Genomic DNA, 17500 nt, shown 5'->3' with positions numbered 1-17500 from the left:
CGATCAAAGCCACGAAATAAATCGATGATTAGAATCATAGAATCACTCATTCGACGATAATTCTAACCCCTAGAACTTAAATTATATCGATGCCAATAAAAGCCACGAAATAAATCATGGATAAGAATCATAGAATCACTCACTCGGCGCCGATTCTTATTGGTAACTCTAATTCAGATTCCCGGAAAAATATTGGTGACTCTAATTCAGATTCCCGGAAAAATATTGGTGACTCTAATTCAGATTCCCGGAAAAATATTGGTGACTCTAATTCAGATTCCCGGAAAAATATTGGTAACTCTAATTCAGATTCCCGGAAAATATTGGTAACTCTAATTCAGATTCCCGGAAAAATATTGGTAACTCTAATTCAGATTCCCGGAAAAAATAAAGGTCATAAGTATGGCAGCTCGGTCGGATCTCGAAGGAAAACGAAAAAATTTCGTATCTTAAGTTTTAAAAAACTTCCAGTTCGCTGAAGGACAGAATATACAACTTTGGAGAATTCGCCGGAGTGGAGATAAGTATACAACTGGTCTCTGAGATTATTTTTTTTTACTTATTTGTTTATTGATTTATTTATGTTTGTTTTTTTTGGGCTTATTATCTGGTTTGTTTTTCAAGTCTTATTTATTGCTATTTTCTTCTGCGATTCCTGTTCTTGTTTTTCGTGATGAGGAAATAGTGTGAGAGTGATCATAATCTCCCGTATATCATACAGAGCAAGTGTCTGTCTATTTTATATTTCTTTCCGGTCAAGCACAGCTCTCCCCGTTCCCCAGGTATGGAGAGAGAGAGTAGTCATTTCCTGGTGGGGCGTGTGTGTGCATATCTATCTATATATTTAGCCGTTATTTTTCATGGGTCTCGTACACTGGCAATAATGATAAATACTTCGATTTCGTCCATCTGTATTCCTGAATCTGACAATGCCATCTTGATAATAACAATGATGATGGTGATGATTACGGTGTCACTACTACTACTACTACTACTACTACTACTACTACTACTACTACTACTACTACTACTACTACTACTAATAATAATAATAATAATAATAATAATGATAATTTTTTCGTCTTTTTCCTCTACATCACCTTCAATCAGTCCACCTACGAATATCTCATAAAACTATCTAGCCATGGCTATTAATTAATCTATTAATCTATTGCATTTTTTCCTTCTTTTTCTTGGGATTTTTTTGAGGGGAATAATGGTCATAAATCAAAAAGCAAGTTACATTATCCGGAGATTCATAAATCTAGTTCCTTTCTATCATCGTCTTTGTTTCCAGTAATTAATCTTTGTTGCCATTTTCGATGGGAAGAGAACAGATGTTTCCGGAAGGTAATATACCTCGGGGAGGCAAATGATATTTTTTTTTATTGTTATTATTATTACTTGCTAAGGTACAACCCTAGTTGGAAAAACAGGAAGCTATAAGCCCTAGAGCCTCAACAAGGAAAATAGCCCAGTGAGGAAAATAAATAAGGAAACTACAAGAGAAGTAGTTAACAATAACAACAAAATGTTTTAAGAACAGTAACAACATTAGAAGAAACTTCATTTACAAACTAGAAAACATTAAAAAAACAAAATGAAAAGAAATAAGGTAGAATAGTGTGCCCTAATGTACCCTCAAGCAAGAGAACTCTTACCCAAGACAGTGAAAGATCATGGTACAGAGGCTATCGCACTACCCAAGACCAGAGAACAATGGTGTGATTTTGGAGTGTCCCTTTCGCCAAAGATTCCTCTTTACTATGGGGGTCACCTTTGATTTTAATTCTATTGGATCTATGTGCTTTTGTCATTTATTTTTTTATTTCTATATTATTTCTTCGAATTGTAAGGAGATTTGATTAATTGAATTGTATTTTTATTGCTCTATTTTATAAATCTTACTTATTTTAGTCTATTGTTGTTATTATTTTTATTGAAATTATTATTACTACTAGTGTACGTGACGTGTCAAAATGGACTGCTAGATATTTAGCAGCACACACATATAACTCTCCCCCCCCCCTTCCCCCAGCTACAACCCAAGTTATCCGAGTAATTATGCGTCTGGCAATGACAAACAACGTGACCGGCAAGCTAAACACACACACACACACACACACACACACACACACACACATATATATATATATATATATATATATATATATGTGTGTGTGTGTGTGTGTGTATATATATATATATATATATATATATATATATATATATATATATATATATGTATATATCATATATATATATAAATATGTATATATCATATATATATAAATATGTATATATATGTAATATATAAATATATAAATATGTATATATATATATGTAATATATAAATATATATAGTATATATATACTGTATATATTTATATATGTATTATTATTATTTTTATCATTATTATTATTATTATTATTATTATTATTATTATTATTCGTCTAGTTTTATCGAGAGGGTGTCTTTTCCCTATCTATTCCTCTATCATCCCCTATGGTATTAAATTTCAAAGCCATTGTTGCCGTCAATCCTTCAGCTGAAGTGGCTATCTTGAAAGGCACTAAGCCTTTCATGGCATGTCGACTCCGCCATGTTGACCAACTTTATTCAACATTTCATCTTTTCTTCTATGGGGGTTGTTTTTTCTCTGCATATAGTCATTAACGTATAGTTTTTATTATAATTATTACTTTGTTTTGTAGTATGCTGTGACTTTTTTTTTCTTTCTGGAGATATATAGGCTCACGAGGATGGTGAGATTGTAGACACTATAAGAATCTATCGAGCTTGAGCTGAACTCGAACCCCAGTCCAGCAGACTGATAGGCAGGGGTGTTTTAGATAGGCCACCTCAATGATGCCCCACCAGGTAGACCTATGGGTTTTACAAGGATGATGAGGATGCAGACACTACAAGAAACTATCGAGCTTGAGCGGAACTCGAACCCCAGTCCGGCAGATTGATAGGCAGGGACATTTTAAATAAGCAACTACAACCTATTGACCAAAACCAGGAACAATGCGTCGCAGATTTCGACTGTGTCACCTAGTGAATTGCAATATTCATGGAGACCTTACAGTTTAAAGGTTGCTCATGAATAGCAGAGGCAAGGGACAATGACACTGCCCTACCAAGCAGGACAATGCCCTTGAGACTGACCATATGTACATATGATCAGCGTCCAAGCCCCCTCTACACCCAAGCTAGGAACAAGGAGGGCCAGGCAATGGTTACTGGTGACTCAGCAGATAGACCTATAGGTTCTCCCAAATCCCTCCCTAGCTCACAAGGATGTTAGAGTTGCAGCAACTAAAGAAACTAACGAGTTTGAACGGGAATCGGACCCCAGTGTGGCAATCACCAGTCAGGAACGTTACCACACCGGCACCGCAACCCTTAGCGTCCCATCTAGTGTACCGGAATTATTGAAGCCAACTGTACTACTAGTTATGTCATGAATTCTCACACTTTGGTTTTCCGTCAGATTGTGGAATGATCTTCCTAATTTGGGTGCACAATATTGTGGAGATTAAGATGCATGCACATGTTGCAAATGTTTTTTTTTTTTTTTTTTTTTTTTTTTGGCCAGGTTTTCTGAAGTCTATTTTAACGTTTATAGATTTTAATTTCTATTTCCATTCCACACTAGACTGCTTTTCCTGTTGGATCCTTTGGTCTTGTAGCCTGCAAATAATAATGGTAACTAGAGCGCAGACCTCCGCCGTGGAAGCTTATTTCTTGACCTTTAGTTCAACCTTGACCTTTATGCTTAGCATATATTAATATGCGTGGATTTTCATACATTCAAATAGGAACCAAGTTTGAAGTGTCTGTGACAATGATGTCCAAACTGATGGCTGATTACGGGAAATGGACATTATGCTTATAAAATTTAATCATTTCCAGCTTTTTACATAACAGTTGATCCCTGCAAGTATCATTACTCTACGATTAGCATTGTAGTCAGGAAGCTGTTAAAAAGAAAAAAAAGGGGAAAAAAAACATACACAGTCAAACATAAACACATACAGGGGCTAAAACATAATTTCCTTCCAACTTCGTTGGCGGAGGTAATAATATCAATAATTAGATGATGCATGTGAACATCCTTACGGAGGTTCCAGTGAGTAAAAAGGTCGATATAAAAAAGAGCATTTATAAATATAGTTCCACATATTGACATCAAAAGAAGACGGTAAAGAACCCACATACATTTAAAATAAACAAGAGAAAAAATAGACATAAATGAAAAGTCTAAAAGAAAAAAGAACTAGAAAAACTTAAACTTGGATGCCACAGAATTTGTTATTTTTTTCCTTTTTCGTAGATGATGAATGGAGGAGCATTGAATTAAAAAGATCAAGATAGAGACGATTGGTGAAATCTAACCGAGGCCCTTTGCGTCAATAGGCGTTGGAGATGATGATGATGATATATGAAAGTGGGAAAAAAAAACCCTGCTGTAAATCCCAGTGAGGAAACGACTGTCGAAAGTACACGTGTACCTAATAAAGCAGAGAGCTTATGATTACAGTCCTGTAGAGGAGAAGTCTTATTAAAAGAAATAATGAAAAAGTCGTTCTGAAGAGACCATTAATGAACTAATGAACTCTGGGAAATTTACCCCAACTCCTTACATCTGGTTTTTTTTTTTTTTTTCTCTCCTCCAAGAGACTTGAGCGGGGTTTATACGGTCGAACGGTTCGAATTGGTTCGTCAAATGGTTCGAAGAGGTGGAGTCAGCCACAAACGCATGTTTTGTGGACAATGAAGCCCCGCCCACAAAAGTCAGGCGAGAACAGACTTTCTTCGAACCGTTCGACGAACGTGTTCCACAAACAAATATCCCGTTCACAAGTTCGAACATCACTTCAAACAATTGTCTGCGAACCGCGTTCGACGAACCGTTCGAACGCGTAAACCCGGCTTTAGACTAGTTAAATGTTTTTAATTGCACTGGGTAGTTAATTACTTTTTAATTTGATACAAAGATTTATGAAGCAACTTGAAATGATCAAATTATGTTTATAAATTTACTTGTGCACCAGATATGTTGGAGAGAAATTCCAGTCTTGATATATTGGTTGATTTGAGTTAGTGTTTTATATATATATATATATATATATATATATATATATATATATATATATATATATATATATATATATATATATATGTGTGTGTGTGTGTGTGTGTGTGTATGTATGTATGTATGTATGTGTGTGTAGATACATAGATAGATAAATAGATTTTTTGGATTACAGATTAATATTAAAGTGCGAGAAATTATGTAATATAAAAAAAAAATATTTTACAAATTTATATCCAGAACTAAGAAAGATAAGGTTTTAAAGAAATTGTTTATTTTTTCATATCATGTTTGGTATATAAAAATAAAATGATTATTTAAGTAATTCCTTTTTACTTACCTACATTAATAAAGGTTCCAAACAGTCTTAAATAATGATTGATTTGAGTATTTTGAAAACAATACTGAAAAGTTTATCAATTTATCTTTCCTGATAAAGCGGATTTGGAATGATATATGACATTTGATGAAGAGTTTCGTCCGAATTCAGTTAGATGTTATCATTTAGATTGAAGATATATGTTGAAATAAAAAATAAAATAACGGTTTTTTTAATAGGTTTTATTATCGCCTTGGATTAGACAGGAAATGAGAGCATTGTGATTGCATGTATTTTGGCATTTTGATTTTCGGCATCTATTGAAAACCATATAAACGTTTTTTTTTTACGTAAGCTTCTTTATAATTAATTAAACTTGCACAGTGTGTATATACACATACACACACATGTATATATATATACATATATATATATATATATATATATATATATATATATATATATATATATATATATATATATATATATATATATATATATATATAGTATATATATATATATATATATATATATATATATATATATATATATATATATATATATATTTTAAGAGAGATGTGAGGTTCGTGTTAACCCAAAAAGAGCTTGAAATATTTTAATAGGGATGTTGGGGGTTCGTGACAACCCAAACATAGCCTGAAATATTTTAAGAGGCATGTTGGGGGTTCATGTCAACCCAAAAAGAGCTTGAAATATTTTTGAAAGGGATGTTGGGGGTTCGTGTCAATCCAAGAAGAGCTTGAAATATTTATTGGAGGAATGGAGGACGGGTGGCGTGGACATGTCAATAAAAAAATGAGCTTGATTTTTTTTTTTTTTTTTCGTGGGTGGGGGGGATGGCGTGTGTCAACCCCAGGATCATCGTTAAGTGAGTACAATATAACACGCTTGCCATGGTGCAAGAATCCTGAATTTATTTAAACAGCTCTCTTTTTCCCACTAACTAGTTTACTCTTATCTAGATTGGAACAAGATGGAATTTAGATCTTGTACCGTACTTCTGCAGTTATTATTATTATTATTATTATTATTATTATTATTATTATTATTATTATTATTATTATTATTATTATTACTACTACTCAAGCTACAACCCTAGCTGGAAATGCAGGATGCTATAATCATAAGATCTCCAACAGGGAAAAATATCTCAGTAAAGAAAGGAAATAAGGAAACTCATGGAGAGACCTCTAATTCATGTCAATAGAAGACCATGGTACAGAGGCTATGGTACTACCCAAGACTAGAGAACAATGGTTTCATTTCGGAGTGTCCTTCGCCTACAGTAGAAGATCAATTTAGCATAACTAGAGTCTCTTCAACCTTTACTAAGAGGAAAGTAGCCATTGAATCACAATTCAGTAGTTAACCTCTTCAGTAAAGAAGAATTAGAATTTCTGGTGTAGTTTTTATAGTTAACTGTGCATTATTATGTAAAAGTATATTTAAGGGAAAAATTAGCCAACTTATATCCATTTAAAGGAAATCTATCATTAACGAAAAGTAACAAATACTGAAGTAATTCGAAAATGATTTTTCAATTAACGGATTATTAAGTTAAGTAAGAAAAGAACTTTACTAAAGTCGTTTAATGATAATTTCAGATGCTACTGATAATTCCTCAGAGGTAATACCAAAAATTACTTTTGTTACGTCGGAATTTAATTACGCAAACTAGAAAAAGTGCTTACGATTTACGACAAGTACGAGGATTAGCCGCAGATTAATAATACAGACTGGTTAAGGATTTGTTAAGAAGAAGAAGTAGAAGAAGGAGAAGAAAATAAAAGAAGGAAGAGAAGGAGTGGGATGAGAAAGAGGAAGAAAAAGATGACGAGGAAGAGGAGAAGAAAGAAAAGTAGGAGGATGAGAAGGAATAGGAAACTGAGAGGAATGGTTAAGAAGAGGAGAGAGGGGAGAAGAAAGAGGAGGCCATATGACTAAAAGAAAAGCTAAAACAAAAGCAATTGAAGAAACTCCTCCAATTCGGTCGTCATTTTTTGGAAAGGAGAAAAGGAATGGAAAACAATAGACTTGCGAGGCTGGACGGAAGGAACTTAGGGCAAAAGTAAGATAGGGATGAGGGTCCATAGGACGTTCAAGGATTATAGTTTAGGATGGTGCTAGGCTTAGTAGTCATGACTTGGCTGAGAGTCGACTATAAGTACGGGGGTTCCTAACCGGGGGTATCCATACCCTTTGGGGTATGGGTCTCGATCTCTGAATTCTGGTATTTATTTTATTTATTGTATTATTTCATTCTTCAGTATAATATTTCCTTTCTTCTTTTGTTTAATAAAAGTGAACGGTAAGAAATAAAGTTATTGATTTATAATCTGCAACAAGTGAATTAAAGTTGTATCGTAAAATAGTTGTAAATGTTTGTATATTTCTCATTTTTTATTTTTTATTTTGATTTCAATAAACAAATATGATAAAGTTATCACTGCTTGTGATTTTATTTCATGTTATATTCCTAGCTATCCATATCTAAAGTACAGTAAATTCCAGTTATTGACATATTCGGAAGACATACTGGCAAATAATAGGATTGGTGAAAACTATTTCGACAGTCAAGTGAGTGGGAGGGGTTGAGTATGGGAACATATTAGGCAATCTTATAGATGGCGGTGGTTCGATAACTATCGATGGTGTTCTTATAAGAGTTATCTTTGGTGTGTTTTGCTCGTCTCCTCACAGTGCGAAATATGTTGTAAATATTCGCATACTTTTTTAACTTTTTTCTAGGCCTCAATACTCATGGGTACTTTTGTCTCATTCCCAGATCTTAGATTCTCTCTTTGTTTTTTCTTTCTTTTTTTTTTGCCGTCTTCTGTTTTTCTAGAACCTTTAATCTTGAGTGAATTGAAATACTGGTAAAATAGCTTTCATAATTGTATTAATTTACATTTATCATTAATTCCCATCTGCTATAATTACCTGGACTATAATGTCTAGAAGTAATTATTAAGTGTAAACTAAATATTCGTGAGAAAAGTTTACTTTGAAGGAATATTGATAAAATCATCCAGATCTTAAACAAGAAATACCTTATAGAGTTATTTCGTAATTATGTAAAAGAACAGAAATAACTGAGAACTATTTAGAGTAATTTGAAAATTGTTTAGAGTTAATTGCAGGATTTTGTCGGAACCTAAAATTTGAAAAAAAATACTGTGTGAGAAAATATAGAAATTGCGAAAATGGAAATAACAAGCGTTTAAAATATTATAGAACATAAAATTGATGGAAAGCAGATGCTATAGTCACTCTGAAATTTAATAGCACAAGTTATAAAGGTCATCTCTGAATGAGTATGAAGATTATTCAGAGAAATAGTAGAAATTGAAATAAAAAATGGACAAGGAGTAAATGGATATAGAACTGAGTAAAAAACGTAATTTTCATGGGAAATTCTCCGTAAATACATACGGTTCTGATCCCTTTTTTCAGAAATACAGGCGATTGTAAGTTTTACCCTATTTTGTTATTATCTTTTACGGGTTGGTGACCGTAATATCACTATTTACGTCAGTATATTCGTTTTTAAATACCAGGCAACATTTAATCCAGGATCTTTACAGTTTTTTTTTTTTTTTTTTTTTTTTTTTTTTTTTTTTTTTTTTTTTTTTAACGGCAAATATTTAGCCGTGTGGGAAATGGATTCCGCAAATCGAAGAGTAATTCTTGAAAGGAGAAATGAAGTCGATGAAGTGATAGGATGCCGAAAGAAGGATCCAGAGAGCAAAAATAGGATGAGGATAAGGGCCAATTGCCCAAAGTGCCCATAAGGCGTTCAAGATCCTGCAAGGATGCTGTTTGGTAGGCATGACTTCGCTAGGAGAAGTGTCGAAGGTGGCGGGTGTTTGATGACTACCAAAGATGGGTCTTGCTTTCTTTTTGCTTTGACGTTCTTACGTTTTTGCACGTTCTTATCAAAGTCTTGCTACTGTGCGAATTATCATCATCATCATTTCCTCCTGCGCCTATTGACGCAAAGGGCCTCGGTTAAGTTCAGCCTGTCGTCTCCATCTTGAGTTTATAAATCAATACTTCTCCATTGATCATCATCTTCTTCCTGCGTCATAGTCCTCAGCCATGTAAGCCTGGGTCCTCTAACTCTTCTAGTGCTTTTTGGAGCCCAGTTGGAAGTTTGGTGAGCTAATCTCTCTTGGGGAGTTCGAAGAGCATGACCAAACCATATAGTTCAAAGATTTTTTTTGCAAGTTCTTATAAAAGTCTTGCTAATGTACGAAATATAGTTCAAAGATTTTATTTATTTTTATTTTTTGCCAGTATGTCATACCAAGTAAAAAGGTTTTGCAAGTTCTTATCAAAGTCTGGCTACTGTGCGAAATATACTTAAAAAAAAAAAGCTAAAAAATGTGTCATGCCAAGTAATAAGTTATGCTAGTACTTATCAGTCTGGTTACTGTGGAAAAATATAGTTCAAAGGTTTTTTATTTGCACTTTTCTTTTGCAATGTGTCATGCCAAGTAAAAAGTTGTTGGACATTCTTATTAAAGTCTTGTTACTCTGCGAAATAGTCAAGTTTTTTGCACTATTTTTCACCATGTGTCATGCCAAGTGACAAAACTTTTTTCTTTGGCTTTTTTTTTTTTGCACGTTCTTGTCAATGTCCTGTTACTGCGCGAAATATAGTTCAGAGCTTTTTTTTTTTTTGGTTCGCAAGTATTTTATCTATATTGAAGAATTCCACGCTTATTTTGATAGACATGATTTTGCAAAATATTTGCTCCTGGTTTAAATTGAAATGATAGTAACATGTTTTCACAGGTTTTTTTATATATATTTTTTCATTATATTGTTCCCTTCTGCAATTGCCCGGACTATAGATTACAATTGTATACTCAAAGGTTGAAATTGATTATCACAAGCAAAAGTATGTTTTAAGGGGAAAAACTAAAAATTACTTTATTCTTTTGCAGGAATTTAACAATTTTATTCGGTCATTAGAAACAAAAAGGAAATAAATCGGAACTTAGTTACAACAATTGTAAAACAACCCAACACTATTAGATCATTAACTAAACTAAAAAGATGTGCCAGTGTTAATGAAAGGCAATTGGTGTGAACTTCAATTGATATTTTCAATTGCAGTAAAGACAAAATTTATCACTAGCGTAAAATGACTAGGATTTAATATCAAGCAGATATTGTAGTTTCGTTAGAATTTAATAAAGCATAATTAAGAAAAGTTAATATTTCTTTATTTCCCTTCCTCACTAGGCTATATTTCCCTGATGGGGTCCTTAGGCTTAAGGCATCCTGCTTTTCCAACTAGGGATATAGCTTAGCTAGTAATAATAATAATAATGATAATAATAATAATAATAATAATAATAATAACAATAACATGAATGAGGCTTAGTAGAAGGAAGGAAATCAAAATTAAGAATTGGGAAAGAAACTTTGTTAGTTATAGACGAAATGATTTTGAACCCTACAGGATAGTAGGGCTGGATCGTTTCTTGAGGAAGGAGCCAGAGAGCAAAAGTAGGATGAGGATGAGGGGCCAATGGCCCAAAGTGGCCGTAAGGCGCCCTTGGGGTCTGGTAGGATGCTGTTTGGTAGGCATGACTTCGCTGGGAGAAGTGTGTCGGAGATGCTGGTGGTTCGAGATCGCTACCAGTGATGGTCCCAGATTTCTCACTTCTTCTCTTTCTCCTTTTGTTCTGCACTTTTATTATTATTATTATTATTATTATTATTATTATTATTATTATTATTATTATTATTATTATTATTATTGTGGTTGTTGTTGTTGTTGTTGTTATTATCATTTTTGTTGTTGTTATTATTATCATTATTATTATTATTATTATTATTGTTGTTGTTGTTGTTGTTGTTGTTATTGTTGTTAATATTATTATTGTTGTTGCCAGTATTACTTATTATTATTATTATTATTATTATTATTATTATTATTATTATTATTATTTTTGTTGTTATTTTTGTTGTTGTTGTTGTTGTTGTTGTTTTTGTTGATGTTGTTGTTGTTGATGTTGTTTTTGTTGTTGTTGTTAGCAGGATGATGTAAGCCCAAGGCCTCCGACAAGAAAAAATAGTCTAGTGAGGGAAGAAATAAGAAAATGAATAAACTACAAGAGAAGTAATGAGCAATTGAAATAAACTTTTTTAAGAGCAGTAATAACATGAATTAGATCTTCATCTATGAACTATAATAAAAGGGTTGCGTCAGCCTGTTCAATATAGAAACATTCTTATCAAAGCCTTCACATTGCAAAATAATCTAGGAAGTAATTATCTCTCTCTCTCTCTCTCTCTCTCTCTCTCTCTCTCTCTCTCTCTCTCTCTCTCTCTCTCTCTCTCTCTCTCTCTCTCTCTCTCTCTCTCGTTTACTTTACTTCTCCTTCAGAATCCCAAGAGTCTTTTGACAACTTTATGTTTTCACTGAAGTTTTTACTCTTGGCTGGAACTGAAATAATGGCTGCAACTATTATTGTTTTTTTTTTTTATTTCTTTTATAAAGCATTTTTTTGCTCATCTGCTTCGCTTGCCTGGGGTATCAAATTTTGATGTAATACTTATAGGTAAAATAAATGTCTCTATAGATGTTTGAAGAGGAAAATTCAAAATACTTCTGCTTCTTGCCAGGAAACCTATTATCAAGATATTTAGTCATTATAACTGGTGGAAAAGTATGCTTTTGATAGAAGGCATTGGAGAGGGTGCATCAGGCAACCGACCCCTTAATGTAAAGACAACGGCACTGTTAAAAAAGAAGAATTATTTTAATCGGAAATTCTTCGTAAAGATATACTGTTCTCTGCCGTATTTCAGTAAAATACAGGCGACAGTCGTTTTACAATGCTTTGTTCTTATATTTTACGGGTTGGTGAAGGTGATATCACTCCTTTACGTCAATATATCCGTTTTTAAAACGGTAAGAATCCTAGAATAAATGTTGCCATGCATTTACCGTTTTTAACGCAAAATTTTAACAATGGGCGGAAAAGAAAATGTAGAAGGAAATTTAATCAGTAACTTTGTTTTTAGATTAGTGAATCTTTTAGTGAACCAAAAAGATAAATTGGTAATTTGGTATTTGGAACGAAAAAGAATAGAATAAACAACGAAAGGATGAATAAAATATCACGGAATTAATACAAACCGGATATAGTTTAAAGGCCACTCATGAATGGCAGATGCAAGGGATAGTGACATAGCCCTATCAAGCAGGACAATACCCTAGAGACTGACCGTATATACATATGATCAGTGACCAAGCCCCCTCTATACCCAAACTTGAATCAAGTAGGGCCAGGCAATGGCTGCTGACGACTCAGCAGATAGACCTATAACCTCCCCCAAACCCCCAACCTTAGCTCTCAAGAATGGTGAGGTTATAACGACCAGAGGAACTAATGAATTTGAGCGGGCTCGAACCCCAGTCTGGCGTTCACCAGGCAGGGGCGTTACCACATCGGCCACCAGTTGCATTGGCATTTCATATAGGAAACTATAAACATCCCATAATGATAAAGATCAGTATGAATATTACTCAGAAATGAACAATAGGATATTGATGAAAAAAAATTCAATAATAACGGGTAGGAGAAAATGATGAGGTGGAGGTCATTTTTACAAAAGCTCTAAAGCTAGAGAGGAAGCATTAATATGAAAGACAATTTCTATAAAAAAAAAAAAATATATTGCAGCATATAGCTTATCCTTCCAAAGGAAAATATAAACATTAACTTAACGATATTCGTTCAGATCACTGCAAAAAAAAAAAAAAAAACCCAGACATTCTGCCCCTCGAGGACCTGTGTTCAACCCTTTTCGAATACTAAAACTACTGACTCAGCAGAACTTTCGCGCCAAATTTACCTCCAGGGATTTCGAAACGACATAGAATGGCGTTACTTTTAGACGGTTTTTGGTCGTGATTTTGATACTGTCTAGCTCTTCTCAAGGCCCGTTTTAAGAACGTTAGTATTCAAGATATTGCTAACACGAAAACGAAGTTAATTGTTCAAAAGATTGTGAAATGAAGATTATTATTCAGGAAATGTGACTTGGAATGAGGTTTACTATTTAGGATATGTGGCTTTTGAAATGAAGATAATTATTCAGGAAATTGTGACTAGCAATGAAGATAATAGTCTAGGATTTGTGACTTTTGAAATGAAGATAATTATTCAGGAAATTGTGACTAGCAATGAAGATAATAGTCTAGGATTTGTGACTTTTGAAATGAAGATAATTATTCAGGAAATTGTGACTAGCAATGAAGATAATAGTCTAGGATTTGTGACTTTTGAAATGAAGATAATTATTCAGGAAATTGTGACTAGCAATGAAGATAATAGTCTAGGATTTGTGACTTTTGAAATGAAGATAATTATTCAGGAAATTGTGACTAGCAATGAAGATAATAGTCTAGGATTTGTGACTTTTGAAATGAAGATAATTATTCAGGAAATTGTGACTAGCAATGAAGATAATAGTCTAGGATTTGTGACTTTTGAAATGAAGATAATTATTCAGGAAATTGTGACTAGCAATGAAGATAATAGTCTAGGATTTGTGACTTTTGAAATGAAGAAAATTATTCAGGAAATTGTGACTTCTGAAGTGAGGATAATTAATCAAGAAATTGTGACTTCTGAAATGAGGATAATTATTCAGGAAATTGTGACTTCTGAAATGAAGATAATTAAAATTACTCAGGAAATTGTGACTTGGAATAAAGATAACAATTTAGGATATGTGACTTTTGAAATGAAGATAATTATTCATGGAAATTGTGACTTCTGAAATGAAGATAATTACTCAGGAAATTGTTACTTGGAATGAAGATAATTATTCAGGGTATTGTGACTTATGAAATGATAATTATTCAATAAATTGTGACTTCTGAAGTGAAGATAATTTTTTAGGAAATTGTGATTTTTCAAGTGAAGATAATTATTTAGATAATTGTGACTTGAAACGACGAAATTATTCAATAAATTGTGACTTCTGAAATGAAGATCAATATTCAGGAAATTGTGATTTTTGTAATGCAGATGATTATTCAGCAAATTGAGACCTACTGTAAGTTTGGAAGCCATTGCTTAAGAAATTGAATAATCTGAGTGGTAGTGGATTTTCTCTCTCTCTCTCTCTCTCTCTCTCTCTCTCTCTCTCTCTCTCTCTCTCTCTCTCTCTCTCTCTCTCTCTCTCTCTATATATATATATATATATATATATGTATATATATACATATATATGTATATACATACATATATATATATATATATATATGTGTATATATAAATAAATAAATATATATATATATATATATATATATATATATATATATATATTTATATATATTTATATATTTATATATATATTTATATATTTATATATATATATATATATATATATATATATATATATATATATTTATATATATTTATATATTTATTTATATATATATATATATATATATATATATATATATATATATATATATATATATATATATATATATATATATATATACAAAAAATATTCCCATATGAACAAATAAATCGTACGGCATTCAAAGCGTAAGAGAATCAAGGAAGGAAGAAACAGAAAAGAATAGTAACTCGAAACTTTGAATATTTAATACTTATATTTGACAACTTATTTTCTCTGACGATGAAGAGACCCGGAAAAAATTCCGGGCCAAAGTCTCGCCTGGAATCGAGGGAAAGTTTCGTCATTGAAGGCAAAGTTGAGTGTGAGATACGCGGGAATGGGAATGGGGTGTGGAAATGGGAACAGGAATGGGGTGTGGGGGGGGGGGGATGGAGGGAGAAAGACGTAAAATAGATTGGGTGATAAAGAAAGGGTGTATACGCAAAGTGAGACGATAGATGTAGTAAGAGAAAGAGGTAGAATAAAAGAAGTAGATTTGATGGTTGAAAAACGATAGATAAAGAAAGAAGAATTACCTTATAAACATTATGGGATTATAACGATAAGCGATGCATATAAAGAAAGTAAAAGAAAAAGAAACAGGAAAAGAAGAAAAAGAAAATTTGCTATAGAAAAAAACTAAATTAAAAGAAAATGTGTGAGAAATATATAAGATGAAAAAAGTAATAATAGCAAAATTAGAATAAAATGGATAACCCAATTAAGAAATAAATGAGAATATAAACACTATAAGGAAGAAGAGAAATCCGGGAATGGTGAGGAAGAAGCAGAAGAATAAATAATAAATGAGATGATAAAAGCGCAAGTAAATGACGGGAAGAGGAAGTTTGACGGGGAGAGAAGAGAGACTACGTCGGATGCTGTAGTAATGAATAGGGAAAAATGATGCTCGAGGTAATGAGGTTCGAGATGACGATAAAGGGAGAGACGGAGATGAAAAGGCGTTGGGGCCTTGAGGATCATTCATCTTATAATTCAAAAAGGGACTCGACAAAGATTCCTTACAACTTTGGTGACCTTGTCCTTTTGTGTTAAACTCAAGTAATAACCGTTTTCTCTGATATAATTATTATTATTAACATTATTAAAATCATTATTATTATTACAATCATTAAAATCATTATTGTTAACATGACAGTTTTGATTTTGTGACGGTGATATTATACATTATAGATTCTATATAACTTTTGTGGGTTTCTATTTGTATAAAAGGTGTTATGTATCCTTTGTCCACTTGTATAAGAGGTGTCATATATCATGTGTCCACGTGTATAAAATATGTTATGTATCCTGTGTCCACTTGTATAAGTGCCACGTATCTGGTATCCAAATGTATACAAGATGTCATGTATCCCGTGTCCAATCATATAAAAGAAGTCATGTATCCTGTGTCCCCTTGTATAAAAAAATGGTATGTATCCTATGTCCTATTGTATAAGAGGTGTTCTGTACTGTGTCCACTTGTATAAAAGATGTTATGTATCCTATGTTCACTTGTATAAAATTTGCCATGTATCCTGTGTCCAATTGTATAAAAATTCATGTATCCTGTGTGCACTTGTACAAAATATGTCATGTATCCCGTGTCCACTTGTATAAAATATGTCATGTATCCTATGTCCACTTGTATAAAAGATGTTATGTATCCTGTGTCCAATTGTAGGAAAGTTGTCATGTTATCCTGTGTCCACTTGTATAAAATTTGTCATGTATCCCGTGTTCAATTGTATAAAAGTTGTCATGTATCCCGTGTTCAATTGTATAAAAGTTGTCATGTATCCCGTGTCCACTTGTATAAAAGATGTCATGTATCCTATGTCCACTTCTATAAAAGATGTCATGTATCCTGTGTCCAATTGTATAAAAGTTGTCATGTATCCTATGTCCACTTGTATAAAAGTTTTCATGTATCCGGTGTCCACTTGTATAAAAGATGTCATGTATCCTATGTCCACTTCTATAAAAGATGTCATGTATCCTGTGTCCAATTGTATAAAAGATGTCATGTATCCTATGTCCACTTGTATAAAAGATGTCATGTATCCTGTGTCCACTTGTGTAAAAGTTGTCATGTATCCTGTGTCCAGTTGTACAAAAATTGTCATGTATCCTGTGTCCACTTGTATAAAAGTTGTCATGTATCTCGTGTCCACTTGTATAAAAGATGTCATGTATCCTATGTCCACTTATATAAAAGATGCCATGTATCCTGTGTCCAATTGTATAAAAGTTGTCTTATATCCTGTGTCCGCTTGTATAAAAGATGGCATGTATCATATGTCCACTTGTATAAGTGCCATGTATCCCGTGTCCACTTGCATAAAAGATGTCATGTATCCCGTGTCCACTTGTATAAAAGATATCATGTATCCTATGTCCACTTATATAAAAGATGCCATGTATCCTGTGTCCAATTGTATAAAAGTTGTCTTATATCCTGTGTCCACTTGTATAAAAGATGGCATGTATCATATGTCCACTTGTATAAGTGCCATATATCCCGTGTCCACTTGCATAAAAGCTGCCATGTATCCCGTGTCAACTTGTATAAAAGATGTCATGTATCCTATGTCCAATTAAATAAAATTGTCTTGTGTCC

This window comes from Palaemon carinicauda, chromosome 33 (assembly GCF_036898095.1).
Source record: "Palaemon carinicauda isolate YSFRI2023 chromosome 33, ASM3689809v2, whole genome shotgun sequence".
In the NCBI taxonomy this organism is placed as follows: Eukaryota; Metazoa; Arthropoda; class Malacostraca; order Decapoda; family Palaemonidae; genus Palaemon; species Palaemon carinicauda.
Note: the sequence above shows the minus strand (reverse complement) of the source record.